Source organism: Somniosus microcephalus, chromosome 10 (assembly GCF_052327205.1).
Source record: "Somniosus microcephalus isolate GS21.2 chromosome 10, FLI_Smic_1.0, whole genome shotgun sequence".
Classification (NCBI taxonomy): Eukaryota; Metazoa; Chordata; class Chondrichthyes; order Squaliformes; family Somniosidae; genus Somniosus; species Somniosus microcephalus.
Window position 1 is genome coordinate 216,811,098 of NC_140996.1, and position 16,975 is coordinate 216,828,072.

The 16,975-nt window shown below is 48.3% G+C and overlaps 1 protein-coding gene across 1 annotated transcript in view; it reads right to left on the reverse strand.

The window, feature by feature from the left end:
* Positions 1–13,903, reverse strand: part of LOC147112096 (P2Y purinoceptor 8-like) — a 69,864-nt gene extending 55,961 nt beyond the window's left edge. Inside the window, exon 1 of the mRNA XM_085999610.1 lies at positions 13,558–13,903. The gene's annotated coding sequence lies outside the window, so the exon portion shown is untranslated. The remainder of the gene's footprint in view (positions 1–13,557) is intronic.
* Between the last annotated feature and the right edge of the window lie 3,072 nt (positions 13,904–16,975).

Genomic DNA, 16,975 nt, shown 5'->3' on the forward strand with positions numbered 1-16,975 from the left:
AATCTAATATAGGTCTGCTAATAATAATGTATTTAATTTGTTCGAAAAACCCGGGTAGATGGATAAAAAATACAGATTAACCATGATCTAATTGAATGCCGGAACAGGTTTGAGGGGCTGAATGGTCTACTTCTGTTTCTATGTTCCTAACCCATTTAGACTTACTAACACACACCTTCAGTGATACGAAATTAAGAGATTCTGCACTGTTTATAATGCTTAATGCCAGGAACGGTATTTGCCTAGGAGTCCAATGCAAAGGTTCGATTAGGAACCACTACATTTTTTATCTTTATTTGTTTATGGGATCTGGGCATCGCTGGCAAGGCCAGCATTTATTGCCCATCCCTAGTTGCCCTCGAGAAGGTGGTGGTGAGCCACCTTCTTGAACCGCTGCAGTCCGTGTGGTGATGGTACTCCCACAGTGTTGTTAGGTAGGGAGTTCCAGGATTTTGACCCAGCGACGATGAAGGATCAGCGATATACTTCTAAGTCAGGATAGTGTGTGACTTGGAGGTGGTGGTGTTCCCATGCACCTGCTGCCCTTGTCCTTCTAGGTGGTAGAGGTCGTGGGTTTGGGAGGTGCTGCCGAAGAAGCCTTGGCGAGTTGCTTCAGGGCATCTTGTAGGTGATACACACTGCAGCCATGGTGGTGGAGGGAGTGAATGTTTAAGGTGGTGGATGGGGTGCCAATCAAGCGGGCTGCTTTGTCCTGGATGGTGTCGAGCTTCTTGAGTGTTGTTGGAGCTGCACTCATCCAGGCAAGTGGAGAGTATTCCATCACACTCCTTACTTGTGCCTTGTAGATGGTGGAAAGGCTTTGGGGAGTCAGGAGGTGAGACACTCACTGCAGAATACCTAGCCTCTGACTTGCTCTTGTTGCCATAGTATTTATGTGCTGGTCCAGTTAAGGTTCTGGTTAATGGTGACCCCCAGGATGTTGATAGTGGGGGATTCGGCGATGGTAATGCCATTGAATGTCATGGGGAGGTGGTTAGACTCTCGCTTGTTGGAGATAGTCATTGCCTGGCACTTCTGTGGTGCGAATGTTACCTGCCACTTATCAGCCCAAGCCTGAACGTCGTCCAGGTCTTGTTGCATGCGGGCATGAACTGCTTCATTATCTGAGGAGTTCTGAATGGCGCTGAACACTGTGCAGTCATCAGCGAACATCCCCATTTCTGATCTTATGTTGGAGGGAAGGTCATTGATGAAGCAGCTGAAGATGGTTGGGCCTAGGACACTGCCCTGAGGAACTCCTGCAGCGATGTCCTGGGGCTGTGATGATTGACCTTCAACCACCACAACCATCTTCCTTTGTGGTAGGTATGACTCCAGCCAGTGGAGTATTTTCCCTCTGATTCCCACTGACTTCAGTTTTACTAGGGCTCCTTGATGCCACACTCGGTCAAATGCTGCCTTGATGTCACGTGTAAGAAGTCACACAACACCAGGTTATAGTCCAACAGCTTTATTTGAAATCACAAGCTTTCGGAGCGCTGCTCCTTCTTCAGGTGAAGTGGAGAAATGCATAAAGACACAGCTTATATAGTCAGAGAATCATGTCAGATGTTTACAGGTAACCTTTCCAACTGCCATTTATCACACCTCGGCAGAGAGATAATCACAGCAGTCAAAGGTGTGAATGGTGTCCAAACAGGTCAGTCAGGGAAACATTACATCAAAGAACAATGAGGTGGGGTCACAAGGGGTCAAATATTGCAGATGCTGGGGTCTGTATGAAAAACAAAAAAGACAAAAAACATTTTTTTTTGGCTGGAAATCACAGCAGGTCCGGCCGCATCTGTGTAGAGAGAACAAGCCAATGTCGACTCGAGTCTGGATGACCCTGCATCAGGTGGGGTTACATGTAGCGTGACATGAACCCAAGATCTCGGTTGAGGCCGTCCTCATGGGTGCGGAACTTGGCTATCAGTTTCTGCTCGACGATTTTGCGTTGTCATGTGTCTCGAAGGCTACCTTGGAGAATGCTTACCCGAAGATCGGAGGCTGAATGTCCTTGACTGCTGAAGTGTTCCCCGACTGGGAGGGAACACTCCTGCCTGGTGATTGTTGCGCGGTGTCCGTTCATCCGTTGTTGCAGTGTCTGCATGGTCTCGCCGATGTACCATGCTCCGGGGCATCCTTTCCTGCAACGTATGAGGTAGACAACGTTGGCCGAGTCACATGAGTATGTACCACGTACCTGGTGGGTGGTGTCCTCACGTGTGATGATGGTATCTGTGTTGATGATCTGGCATGTCTTGCAGAGGTTGCTGTGGCAGGGTTGTGTGGTGTCGTGGTCGCTGTTCTCCTGAAAGCTGGGTAATTTGCTGCGAACGATGGTCTGTTTGAGGTTAGGTGGCTGTTTGAAAGCGAGTAGTGGAGGCGTGGGGATGGCCTTAGCGAGGTGTTCGTCGTCATCGATGACATGTTGAAGGCTGCGAAGAACATGGCGTAGTTTCTCCACTCCGGGGAAGTACTGGACGACGAAGGGTACTCTGTTGGTTGTGTCCCGTGTTTGTCTTCTGAGGAGGTCTATGCGATTTTTCGCTGTGGCCCGTCGGAACTGTCAATCGACGAGTCGAGCGTCATATCCCGTTCTTACAAGGGCGTCTTTCAGTGTCTGTAGGTGTCCATCACGTTCCTCCTCGTCTGAGCAGATCCTGTGTATTCGCAGGGCTTGTCCATAGGGGATGGCTTCTTTAACGTGGTTAGGGTGGAAGCTGGAGAAGTGAAGCATCGTGAGGTTGTCCGTGGGCTTGCGGTAGAGTGAAGTGCTGAGGTGTTCGTCTTTGATGGAGATTCGTGTGTCCAGGAATGAGACTGATTCTGAGGAGTAGTCCATGGTGAGTTTGATGGTGGGATGGAACTTGTTGATGTTATCGTGTAGTCTTTTCAGTGATTCTTCGCCGTGGGTCCATAGGAAGAAAATGTCGTCGATGTATCTGGTGTATAGCGTTGGTTGGAGATCCTGTGCAGCGAAGAAGTCTTGCTCGAACTTGTCCATGAAGATGTTTGCGTATTGGGGTGCGAATTTGGTCCCCATGGCTGTTCCGTGTGTTTGGGTAAAGAACTGGTTGTCGAAGGTGAAGACATTGTGGTCAAGGATGAAGCAGATGAGTTGTAGGATGGCGTCTGGAGATTGGCTGTTGTTGGTGTTGAGTACTGAGGCTGTCGCAGCGATGCCGTCATCGTGGGGGATACTGGTGTAGAGTGCCGAGACGTCCATCGTGGCGAGGAGTGTTCCTGGTTCAACTGGTCCGTGGGTGCTGAGCTTCTGTAAGAAGTCTGTAGTGTCGCGACAGAAGCTGGGGGTTCCCTGTATGATGGGTTTCAGGATGCCCTCAACATATCCAGAGAGGTTCTCACACAGGGTTCCGTTGCCTGATGCGTTAGGACGTCCAGGTGTGTTGGCTTTGTGTATCTTTGGGAGGCAGTAGAAGTCTCCCACGCGGGGAGTACGTGGGATGAGAGCATGTAGGATGCTTTGAAGGTCTGGATCGAAGGTTTTGATCAGTCTGTTGAGTTGGCGGGTGTGTTCTTTGGTCGGATCTGCGGGTAACTGTCTGTAGTGTTCCTGGTTGTCCAGTCGTCGGTATACTTCTTTGCAATAGTCCGTTCTGTTCTGTATGACGATGGCACCTCCTTTGTCTGCTGGTTTGATGACGATGTTGCGGTTGGTCTTGAGAGCGTGGATGGCGTTGCGTTGTGCTCGGGTGACATTCTGGACTGTCTTGTGAGTGCGGCTGATGAATCTGGCGTTGATGCATCTCCTGACAGCTTGAGCATACATGTCAAGCTTAGGGCAGCGACCCTCCGGAGGGGTCCAATTTGACTCTTTCTTCTCGGTTGCTGCACTGCGGATCCCTCTGTCTGCTGTTCCGGATCATTGATTGTCTCATTGGGTTCGCTGCTGACATCTTGGGATTTGTGGAAGAATTCCCGGAGCCTCATTCTCCTGATGAATTCCTCTGTGTCTGCCGCGAGACCGATGGGGTCCATTTTGGTGGTGGGGCAGAAATTGAGCCCTCGGCTGAGAACTTCAATTTCGTCTGGTTGAAGGGTGTGGTCGGACAGGTTGACGATGGATTTCCCTGTGGTTTCAACCGTGGTACCGGGGGAGGCTTGGTTGCTGCTGCTGGTGATGCCAAGTTTCTCAAGCTTCCTGTTCTTGGTGTGCATGTAGGTAGCGTAGTTCCGTTGCCTTGTTTGTTTGGCGGTGTCTCGTAGCTGGTCTGCTGCATCCTGAGCACAGGCTGAGAACATGGACTCCATCTCGGTTTCGAGGTTGCGGCGTCTGCTGTAGAGCTGGTGTACGAGATGGTTGAGGAGTGTGCGAGAGGTACGACGGCAGAGTCTCTCAGCGTAGTCTGTGTTGTAGGTCGACTTGAGTGGGTTAGTGATCTGTAGTCCTTTCAGGATCTTGTCTGCTTTCTTGCATCTCTGTAGAAACTTGATGTCTGTGTCGATATGCGCGATCTTCTTGGAGATCCTCTCCACTTTGAGCCGGCAGTTTGTGGTGTCGATAGTAGCCATGGTGTGGAGATGCCGGAGTTGGACTGGGGTGGACAAATGTAAGAAGTCACACAACACCAGGTTATAGTCCAACAGATTTATTTGAAATCACAAGCTTTTGGAGCGCTGCTCCTTCTTCAGGTGAAGTGGAGAAATGCATAAAGACACAGCTTATATAGTCAGAGAATCATGTCAGATGTTTACAGGTAACCTTTCCAACTGCCATTTATCACACCTCGGCAGAGAGATAATCACAGCAGTCAAAGGTGTGAATGGTGTCCAAACAGGTCAGTCAGGGAAACATTACATCAAAGAACAATGAGGTGGGGTCACAAGGGCAGTTACTCTCACCTCACCTCTGGAATTCAGCTCCTTTGTCCATGTTTGGACCAAGGCTGTAATGAGGTCGGGAGCCGAGTGGTCTTGGCGGAACCCAAACTGGGCATCAGTGAGCAGGTTATTGGTGAGTAAGTGCTGCTTGATAGCACTGTCGATGACACCTTCCATCACTTTGCTGATAATTGAGAGTAGACTAATGGGGCGGTAATTGGCCCAGTTGGATTTGTCCTGCTTTTTGCGGACAGGACATACTTGGGCAGTTTTCCACATTGTCGGGTAGATGCCAGTGTTGTAGCTGTACTGGAACAGCTTGGCTAGAGGCGTAGCTAGTTCTGGAGCACAAGTCTTCAGCACGATAGCCGGGATGTTGTTGAGGCCCATAGCCTTTGCTGTAATCAGTGCGCTCAGCCGTTTCTTGATATCACGTGGAGTGAATCAAATTGACTGAAGACTGGCTTCTGTGATGCTGGGGACCTCGGGAGTAGGCCGATATGGATCATCCACTCAGCACTTCTGGCTGAAGTTGGTTGCAAATGCTTCAGCCTTGTCTTTTGCACTCACGTGCTGGGCTCCACCATCATTGAGGATGGGGATATTCTCGGAGCCTCCTCCTCCCATTAGTTGTTTAATGGTCCACCTCCATTCACAACTGGATGTGGCAGGACTGCAGAGCTTTGATCTGATCCGTTGATTGTGGGATCACTTAGCCCTGTCTATAGCATGCTGCTTCCGCTTTTTAGCATGCATGTAGTCCTGTGTTGCAGCTTCCCCAGGTTGGCACCTCATTTTTAGGTACACCTGGTGCTGCTCCTGGCATGCTCTTTTGCACTCATTGTTGAACCAGGGTTGGTCCCCTGGCTTGGTGGTAATGGTAGAGTGAGGGATATGCTGGGCCATGAGGTTACAGATTGTGGTGGAATACAATTTTGCTGCTGCTGATGGCTCACAGCGCCTCATGGATGCCCAGTTTTGAGCTGCTGGATCAGTTCTGAATCTATCCCATTTAGCACGGTAGTAGTCCCACACAACATGATGGAGGGTGTCCTCAGTGTGAAGGTGGGACTTCGTCTCCACAATGACTGTGCAGTGGTCACTGCTGCCAATGCTGTCATGGACAGATGCATCTGCGACAGGTAGATTGGTGAGGACGAGGTCAAGTAGATTTTTCCCTCGTGTTGGTTCTCTCATCACCTGTCGCAAGCCCAGACTGGCAGTTATGTCCTTCAGGACTCGGCCAGCTCGGTCAGTAGTGGTGCTGCCGAGCCATTCTTGGTGATGAGTATTGAAGTCCCCCACCCAGAGTACATTCTGTGCCCTTGCTACTCTCAGTGCTTCTTCCAAGTGGTGTTCAACATGGAGGAGTACTGATTCATCAGCTGAGGGAGGGCGGTAGGTGGTAATCAGCAGGAGGTTTTGACTAGATATTGTTACTAAATACTACCTACTTAAACCGGTGTCAAATCCGCATATGTGTAATCATGAAAAGGCATGTTTGCAATAGATAATAAAGCGATACTTTGGGTCAGTCTTTACGAAGGAAGACACAAAAAACCTCCCTGGGATATCGGGAAAAATAGGGACATTGGCAAAGGAGGAACTGACGCAAATCAATATCTCTAAGGATATGGTGTTAAGGAAGCTAAAGGGATTGAAGGTGGACAAATCCCCAGGGCCTGATAACATGCATCCTAGGGTACTGAAGGAGGTGGCCCTAGAGATAGCGGATGCACTAAGGATGATTTTTCAGAATTCATTAGACTCGGGAACAGTGCCGATGGATTGGAGGGTAGCTAACGTTACCCCACTATTCAAAAAGGGGGGTAGGGAAAAAGCAGGTAATTACAGACCTGTAAGCCTTACATCAGTTGTGGGCAAAATGCTGGAGTCCATCATTAAGGATGAAATAGCGGAGCACTTAGCAAATGGGGACAGGATAGGACAGAGTCAACATGGATTTACAAAGGGTAAATCGTGCTTGACTAATCTATTGGAATTTTTTGAGGGAGTAACTGGTAGAATAGATGGGGGAGAGCCAGTAGATGTGGTGTACCTGGACTTCCAAAAGGCCTTCGATAAGGTCCCACATAAAAGATTAGCATGGAAAATTGAGGCTCATGGGATAAAGGGGAAAGTTTTGGCGTGGATAGGGAACTGGCTGTCAGATAGAAAACAGAGAGTTGGAATAAACGGCTCATTTTCTGAATGGCAGGCAGTAACAAGTGGGGTACCACAGGGATCTGTCCTGGGCCCCCAGCTGTTCACAATTTACATTAATGACCTGGATCAGGGAGTCGGATGCAGCATTTCCAAATTTGCAGACGACACTAAACTAGGAGGTGGGGTGGGCTCAGAGGAAGAGACCAGGAAGCTCCAGAGCGATTTGGACAGACTGGGCGATTGGGCGGATAAATGGCAGATGCACTATAATGTGGACAAGTGCGAAGTTATCCACCTTGGGTGCAGGAACGGGAGGGCAAATTATTATTTAAATGGCAATAGATTGGGAGAGGGGGAAGTACAGAGAGACCTGGGTGTTCTTGTACACCAGTCACTGAAGGCGAGCATGCAGGTGCAACAGGCGGTCAAGAAGGCAAACGGTATGCTGGCCTTCATAGCAAAAGGGTTAGAATACAGGAACAGGGATACCTTGCTGCAGCTGTACAGGGCACTGGTGAGACCACACCTCGAGTACTGTGTACAGTTTTGGTCGCCTCATCTGAGGAAGGATGTTCTTGCCATGGAGGGGGTGCAGCGGCGATTCACCAGGCTGATACCAGGAATGGCGGGAATGACCTATGAGGAGAGACTATGTAGTTTAGGGATGTACACACTGGAGTTTAGAAGATTGAGAGGGGACCTCATAGAAGTGTATAAAATTCTGACAGGTCTAGACAGACTGGATGCAGAAGGAATGTTTCCCTTGGCGGGTGAAAACAGAACTAGAGGACATAATTTAAGGATAAGGGCTAAACCATTTAGGACAGAGATGAGGGGGAATTTCTTCACTCAGAGAGTGGTGAACCTGTGGAACTCATTGCCACAGAGGGCAGTGTACGCCAGCTCATTAAATATATTTAAGAGGGAATTAGATATATTTCTACGGGCAAAAGGGGTTAAGGGTTACGGAGAGAAGGCGGGGACGGGATACTGAATTAAAGGATCAGCCATGATCTCATTAAATGGCGGAGCAGGCACGAAGGGCCGAATGGCCTACTCCTGCTCCTATCTTCTATGTATCTATGTATCTATGATAAGCGTTAGATAACACAAGAGTAAAGGGCATCAGATGATTTGAAATGCTCCTGAAACACCTGTTTCAGTATATAAGCCGTATGACAACTCAGAAACTAGCCTTTCATGCTTTCGCTGCGGTCAGGTCTTGTGTCATTGCTGAGTAATCGAGTGGTGCTCATAGTTTGTAAGAACTGAATTACATTTAGCTTGTCCCTCCTCAGTTTCTTTATATTCATTCTTGGGATGTGGGCGCTGCTGGCAAGGCTGGCATTTCTTGCCGTGGCTCAGTGGGTAGCACCTTCATCTCTGAGCCAGAAGGTAGTGGGTTCAAGTCCCACTCCAGAGACTTGAGCACAAAAGTCTAGGCTGACATTTCAGTGCAGTACTGAGGGAGCGCTGCACTGTCGGAGGTGCCATCTTTTGGATGAGATGTTAAACCGAGGCTCCGTCTGCCCTCTCATATGGGCGTAAAAGATCCCATGGCACTATTTCGAAGAAGAGCAGGGGCGTTATCCCCGGTGTCCTGGCCACTATCTATCCCTCAATCAACATCACTAAAAACAGGTTATCTGGTCATTACCACATTGCTGTTTGTGGGAGCTTGCTGTGCGCAAATTGGCTGCCGTGTTTCCTACATTACAGCAGTGACCACACTTTGAAAAATACTTCATTGGCTGTAAAGCGCTTTGGGATGTCCGGTGGTTGTGAAAGGCGCTATAGAAATGCAAGTCTTTCTTTTCTTTATCCCTTGTTGCCCTGAGAAGGTGGGAGTAGGCTGCCTTCTTCTTGAACCGCTGTTTGTCACAGTTTGATACAACTGTGGGGCTTGCTAGGCCACTTCAGAGGATGGTTACGAGTCAGCCACGTTGGTGTGGAGCTGGAGTCACATATAGGCCAGACAGCGAGTTTCTTTCACTAAAGGACATTAGTCAACCAGCTGGATGGTTAAAGATGATCCGACAGCTTCATGGTCACTTTTAGCTTCCTTTTTCCAGATTTTTTTAAACTGAGCTCAAACGGTGGGATGTGAACTCCTGTTCTCTGGATTATTAATCCAGGTCCTTGAATTGCTAGTCCAGCAAACATGATCACTACACTACCATACCCTCCTGTAAGAAGGAGAACACGGATAGCGTGTCCCCTGAATTATGACCCTTATTATAAGACAGCCTTCGATAAGGTACCGCTTCGTACACTCATGACTAAGGTCAGCGTATGTGGAGCCAGGGGACAGGTAGCAGAATGGATAGCAAGCTGGCTACAAGACAGAAAACAGAGAGACGAGGTTAAGGGCAGCTACTCAGACTGGCAAAAAAAGTGGGAAGTGGTGTTCCACAGGGATCGGTGCTGGGACGACTGTTGTTCACAATATACAGAAATGATTTGGACTCGGGAATCGGGAGTACGGTTTCTAAATTTGCAGACGACACCAAATTGGGGGGGGTGTAGTTAATACAAAGGAAGAGTGCGACGGAAATAGAAGAAGGAATTAATAAGCTTGCAGAATGGGTGTTTAATTGGCAAATGAATCTCAATATCGATAATGTGAGGTGGTGCATTTTGGTAGGAAGAATAAGGAGGCCATATACTGCTTGGATAATAAGAGTCTAAATGGGATAAAGGAGCAAAGGGATCACTAAAAGTAGCAATGCAGGTTAACAAGGTCATAAAAAAGGAAAACCATGCACTGGGGTTCATTTCTAGAGGGATAGAATTGAAAATCACGGGAGTCATGTTAAGCGTGTATAGAACCTTGGTTAGACCACACTGAGCGCTGTGCACAGTTCTGGTCTCCATATTTTCAAAAAGGTATAGAGGCATTGGTGAAGGTGCAAAAAAGATGCCCAAGGATGCTACCAGAACGAAGAGGTTATCAGTATCAGGAAAGATTGAACCGGCTGGGGCTCTTTTCTCTAGTAAAGAGAAGGCTGAGGGGTGATCAGATAGAGGTCTTTAAGACAATGAAAGGGCAGACATGAGGAAAATGTCTCCACTTGTGGGGGAGACCAAAACTAGAGGCCATAAAGATAAGATAGTCACTAATAAACCCAATAGGGACTTCTTCACCCAAAGAGTGCAGAGGCAAATAGCATAGGTGCACTTAAGGGGACGCTATTCAGTCACTTTAAACCAGTGCCACTATCGCTCACATCTGAAATGTGAAATAAGTAAGTTAACCTTTCTAAGCGTCACCCTTGGTCAGAATGCTGAAAATCGGAACTAATAATAGACTCAAACCTCAACCTATTTTTCTTTCTCTATTTTAGCTGCTGACTGGCCCGCTAGGTATTTCCAGCAATCTTTACTTTTATTTCGGAATTAACAGCGTTAGTGATTCATTTTCCGTCTCATTCATTATTTACACTTAACACCGAATAAACACCTCGGGGGTGGGGAGTGGGGGCGGGGGTGTCCCTTTATTGAGAATTCTTATCGTTAGTAGCAATGGGGCACTCATTCAAATACAAGCACCAATTGGCACCTTTCAAAACCGCCCTTTATTAATAATCGATTAAAACCCGCAGCCCTGTTAACTCAGCATTCACTGCAGGAAACGATCAATCAGGATTGTTAAAGCAGTCACCTGAAAGTTAGACAAGCCAAGTACTCGTTGTGAAGTGATAGAACTTGAAGTCTGCAATTAAATTGTCAGTTTCAATAGCTCTGATATTAACATGTGCTGGGAAACACACACACACACACAACCTCATTTTCCAATCCTCTCTGGCTACAAGGTACGGTGCCAGAGGACTGGAGGACTGCTAACGTGGTACCATTGTTTAAAAAGGCAGAAAGGGGTAGACCGAGTAATTACAGGCCAGTCAGCCTAACCTCGGTGAAAATTATTGGAAAAAATTCTGAGGGACTGGATAAATCTTCATTTAGAAAGACACGGATTAATCAAGGACAGTCAGCATGGATTTGTTAAGGGAAGGTCGTGTCTGACTAACTTTTTGAGGAGGTAACAAGGAGGGTAGATGAGGGTAGTGCATTTGGTGTAGTCTATATGGATTTTAGCAAGGCTTTTGATAAGGTCCCACATGGCAGACTGGACATGAAAGTAAAAGCCCATGGGATCCAGGGCAAAGTGTCAAGTTGGATCCAAAATTTGCTCAGAGGCAGGAAACAAAGGGTAATGGTCGAAGGATGTTTTTGTGACTGGAAGGCTGTTTCCAGTGGGGTTCCACAGGGCTCAGTACAGGGTCCTTTGCTCTTTGTGGTTTATATCAATGATTTGGACTTGAATGTAGGAAGTATGATTAAGAAGTTTGCAGATGATAAAAAAATTGGCCGTGTGGTTGATAATGAAGAAGAAAGCTGCAGACTGCAGGAAGATATCAATGGACTGGTCAGGTGGCAGAACAGTGGCAAATGGAATTTAATCCGGAGAAGTGTGAGGTAATGCATTTGGGGAGGGCTAACAAGGCAAGGGAATACACTATAAATGGTAGGACACCGAGAAGTGCAGAAGATCAGGGGGACCTTGGAGTGCATGTTCACAGATCCCTGAAGGTAGCAAGACAGGTAGATAACATGGTTAAGAAGGCATACGGGATACTTGCCTTTATTAGCCGAGGCATAGAATATAAGAGCAGGGGGGTTATGCTTGAACTGTATAAAACACTAGTTAGGCCGCAGCTAGAACACTGCGTGCAGTTCTGGTCACCACATTACAGGAAGGATGTGATTGCACTAGAGGGGGGGCAGAGGAGATTTACGAGGATGTTGCCTGGGCTGGGGAATTTTAGCTATGAGGAAAGATTGGATAGGGTGGGGTTGTTTTCTTTGGAACAGAGGAGGCTGAGGGGAGACCTTATTGAGGTGTACAAAATTATGAGTGGCCGAGATAGAGTGGATAGGAAGGACATATTTCCCTTAGCAGAAGGGTCAATAACCAAGGGGCATAGATTTAAAGTAATTAGTCAGAGGTTTAGAGGGGATTTGAGAAGAAATGTTTTCACCCAGAGAGTGCTGCGGGTCTGCAACTCACTGCCTGAAAGGGTGGTAGAGGCCGAGACCCTCATCACATTTAAAAAGTACTTGGATATGCAATTGAAGTGCCTGAACCTACAGGGCTACGGACCAAGTGCTGGAAAGTGGGATTAGGCTGGATAGCTCTTTGTCAGCCGGCATGGACAAGATGGGCCAAATGGCCTCCTTCCGTGCTGTAAGCTTCTATGATTCGCTACCACCTGGAAGGACAAGGACAGCAGGCACATGGGAACACCACCACCTCCAAGATCCCCTCCAAGTCACAGACCATCCTGACTTGAAAGTATATTGCTGTTCCTTCATCGTCGCTGGGTCAAAATCCTGGCTCTGACAGCACTGTGGGAGTACCTTCACCACACGGACTGCAGCGGTTCAAGAAGGCGGCTCACCACCACTATCTCAAGGGCAATTAGGGATGGGCAATAAATGCTGGCCTTGCCAGCGACGCCCACATCACATGAATCAATAAAACATATGTACAAACACACACACATATACAAAAACACACAGCATACTCCCTTCTTTTAGGCAGTCCCTCGGAACCGAGGATGACTTGCTTCCACATTAAAAATGTTCACAGGTGACTGATGAGTCCAATGCGGGAGCTACAGTCTCTGTCACAGGTGGGGCAGACGGTGGTTGAAGGGGCGGGTGGGTGCGGTGCTTGGGTTGATGTACGCTCCTTGCGCTTGGCTTCCATTTGCTCCCGGCGAAGAGACTCGAGGTGTTCGGCGCCTTCCCTGATTCTTCTCCTCCACTTTGTGCAGTCTTGGGCCAGAGATTCCCAAGTGTCGATGGGGATGTTACACTTTTTCAAGGAGGCTTTGAGGGTGTCCTTGAAGCGTTTCCTCTGCCCACCTGGGGCTCTCTTGCCGTGCCGGAGCTCCAAGTAGAGCGCTTGTTTTGGGAGTCTCGTATCGGGCATGCGGACGATGTGACCCGTCCATCGGAGCTGATTGAGCGTGGTCAAAGCTTCAATGCTGGGGATGTTGACCTGAGCAAGAACACTGATGTTGGTGCACCTATCCTGCCAATGGATTGGCAGGATCTTGCGGAGGCAGCGTTGGTGGTACCTCTCCAGTGCTTTGAGGTGCCTGCTGTACATTGTCCATGTCTCTGAGGCATACAGCAGGGCGGGTATCACTGCTGCTCTGTAGACCATACACATAGACACCAACACACACATATACAAACACATACAAACACACGCACATATACACACACATACATATATATACACACACAACATATGTACATACAACACATACACACATATATATATATAACACACACAATATATATAGACACACATATATAGACACATTTGCACACACGCACCTAGCGGACAACACAACGGTCAGATCGGTATTCAAACAGCGCAGGGTCTTCTCCATAATAACTTGTGAATTAGTCACTGGAGGAAACTTTAAGGACGTGGATTCGCGTTCGCTGTGATTAAGCAAAAGGACTTACCGGATTGTGAATTTCAATTCCACTCCTTTTCAAGTCTCGGTACTGAAGATTTGTTTTGCTGCTTGTGAATTGAAAGAATCGGGAAACCAGTCAGAGGGGGGAAATAAATAATAATTTGGGACCCAACATAAGCCAGCAGCTGTGAACAGCGGTGCTCCCACTTCCAGCCTTCAAGCCCTCGTGTTTTAATTATACATCTGTCGCTTCAGCCTGCTGTCCACCTCTTAATACATTCGTGTTTCGGGTTTTTGGTTTTTCGAGCAGCATATGAGCATGCAAACCACAGGGTGACTTCTCCGCCCAGGGGAGGAGATTTTGATCTGCTTCAGAGGGAGCTGTGCCTTGCGTGCACCAGGGCGGCAGCAGTGGGGCGGTGAGCAAGCCATCGCTAGATCCTGTGCGAGTGAGGCTCCACACCGTTCAGATCACTGACGCCATGGGCCACAATCAGGCGTGCGATGGTTCAAGGTTGATCAGAAAAAAAAGAAACGCACCCCTTGTTCTTTCTCTCCCAACATAAAGAGAAGTTTAGGGTGGTGCAATTTGGATGAGATACACCCACTTCTCCTCTTGCCCAGCCCACCTCAACATTACAACATTTCAGGGATGCACAGATGCAAAATTTTACCTGTTCTGGGATGTGGGTGTCGCTGGCTATGCCAACATTTATTGCCCATCTCCAGTTGCCCTTGAGAAGGTGGTGGTGAATCACTTCAGTCCGTGTGAAGGTACTCCCACAGTGCTGTAAGGGAGGGAGTTCCAGGATTTTCACCCAGCGACGATGAAGGATCGGCGATATACTTCTAAGTCAGGATGGTGTGTGACTTGGAGGGGAACTTGGAGGTGGTGGTGTTCCCATGCGCCTGCTGCCCTTGTCCTTCTAGGTGGAAGAGGTTGCGGGTTTGGGAGGTGCTGCCGAAGAAGCCTTGGTGAGTTGCTGCAGTGCATCTTGTAGACAGTACACACTGCAGCCACGGTACACCAGTGGTGGAGGGAGTGAATGTTTAAGGTGGTGGATGAGGTGCCAATCAAGCGGGCTGATTTGTCCTGGATGGTGTCGAGCTTCATGAGTGTTGTTGGAACTGCACTCACCCAGGCAAGTGGAGAGTATTCCATCACACTCCTTACTTGTGCCTTGTAGATGGTGGAAAGGCTTTGGGGAGTTAGGAGGTGAGTCACTCGCCACAGAATTCCTAGACTCTGACCTGGATCGGCGATATACTTCTAAGTCAGGATGGAGTGTGACTTGGAGGGGAACTTGGAGGTGGTGCTGTTCCTATGCGCCCACTGCCCTTGTCCTTCTAGGTGGAAGAGGTCGCGGGTTTGGGAGGTGCTGCCGAAGGAGCCTTGGCGAGTTGCTGCAGTACATCTGGATGAGCTACACCCGCTTCTCCTCTTGCCCAACCCACCTCAACATTACAACATTTCAGGGATGCACAGATGCTAGATTTTACATAACTGACTCATTTTCCTGAGTAAACTTGCACTTGCATCCGATGGCTAATTGGTTCTGGGTCCTCTGCCACAGCATCTTTGATTTCTCGCGAGCAACTTCTCCTCCTCTCCTGCAGATGTTGACTGTTGTACAGGTGCAGCCCCTCCCAAAGACACTGCTATCCCTTCCTGAGTTGTCAATCCAAGGAGAAACAAAAGACGGCACCTCCAATGGTGCAGCACTCCCTCAGTACAGGGTCGCCAACCCTTCAGGATTGCCCTGGAGTCTCCAGGAATTAAAGACTCATCTCCAGGACACTGCTGCGAGTGACCCAGGAGAAAAATCATAAGGGGCAATAAAAAATTGTGCTTTAAAATAATTCTTTGAACACTATAGTTTATTAGTTATAAAAGTATTGGACATGGAGATGTTCCTGGGATGTGGGTGTCGCTGGCAAGGCCAGCATTTATTGCCCATCCCCAGTTGCCCTTGAGAAGGTGGTGGTGAATCGCTGCAGTCCGTGTGGTGATGGTACTCCCACAGTGCTGTTAGGTAGGGAGTTCCAGGATTTTCACCCAGCGACGATGAAGGATCGGCGCTATACTTCTAAGTCAGGATGGTGTGTGACTTGGAGGGGAACTTGGAGGTGGTGGTGTTCACACGTGCACGCTGCCCTTGTCCTTCGAGGTGGAAGAGGTCAGGGGTTTGGGAGGTGCTGCCGAAGAAGCCTTGGCGAGTTGCTGCAGTGCATCTTGTAGATGGTACACACTGCAGCCACATTACGCCGGTGGTGGAGGGAGTGAATGTTTAAGGTGGTGATGGGGTGACAATCAAGTGGGCTGCTTTGTCCTGAATGGTGTCGAGATTCTTGAGTGTTGTTGGAGCTGCACTCATCCAGGCAAGTGGAAAATATTCCATCACACTCCTTATTTGTGCCTTGTAGATGGTGTAAAGGCTTTGGGGAGTGCGGAGTTTGACAGTCCAGACAATCCAATCGGGTAACAAAGTGTCCATTCACTTTCTGATTAACGTGGGTAGGTGGTGCACCGCAAATATGGACATATTGAGTGGCCAATGGTGGGCGTGTAGGGGCGGCACGGTGGGGGGCAGGAGGTCATGTAATGACACCTCCAGGAATATGTCCAATCAGAGTTGGTAACCCTACCTCAGTAACTGCGCTGAAATGTCCACCTAGATTATGTGCTCAAAATGGGCCAAACAGACCAGGTGTGATTTGTGCGCTCTGTGGCCACTTAGCTAGTAATTCAATGCCCCTGGGTTAAATTAGGAGCAGCAATTTCCATAATGAAAACCGAGAGTTTTTTGTAATGTGTCGCTGCTTTGCAATGCCGGTTTTACCCCCAGTGACAATTGGGAATCTATCCTCTCAATGTGTGAACCCAGTTGAATGTTTTTTTTCATGTGTGAGTGGATGGACCCCCTCTACGGTGTGACACACTCCCAGGGACTCCGCACTAATATTAACACACCCCTGGGGATTTCCGCCCCCTACCCCAGCTATTGACATTCTTCTGGACATCCCCCCCGCCAATAGTGACACACTTAATCTTCTGACAGTGTTAGTTACCCAAAGACAAACTGTGCTACCAGTGCAGAGGTTATTTTATCAGCAAACAGCAACAGACACATTGGCCCGTATTTTCCAATGCCTACAGGTGTGTACGGAGCTGTGTACACACCCTGTAGGGACATCGGAAGTGCCGGTTTCAGGCATGCGAAGCGCATGCGCTGGAAACCGACATTTCCGATCTGTTAAGAAAGCTCTTGACAGATCTGATGCCTGCCCTGGAGAAGGGCCTCTGCGGGCAGAGAGTTCCGCTTTCTGGAGACTCTCCGCCCGCAGAAAACCCTTAAAAATCTTACGCCTGGTAAAAGCATGTGTAAGGCCTGCTTTAAAAATAATTTCTCTCATTTAGCATTTAAAAATACTTTAAAAAAGGTAAGTTTATTTTTAGCCCTGTA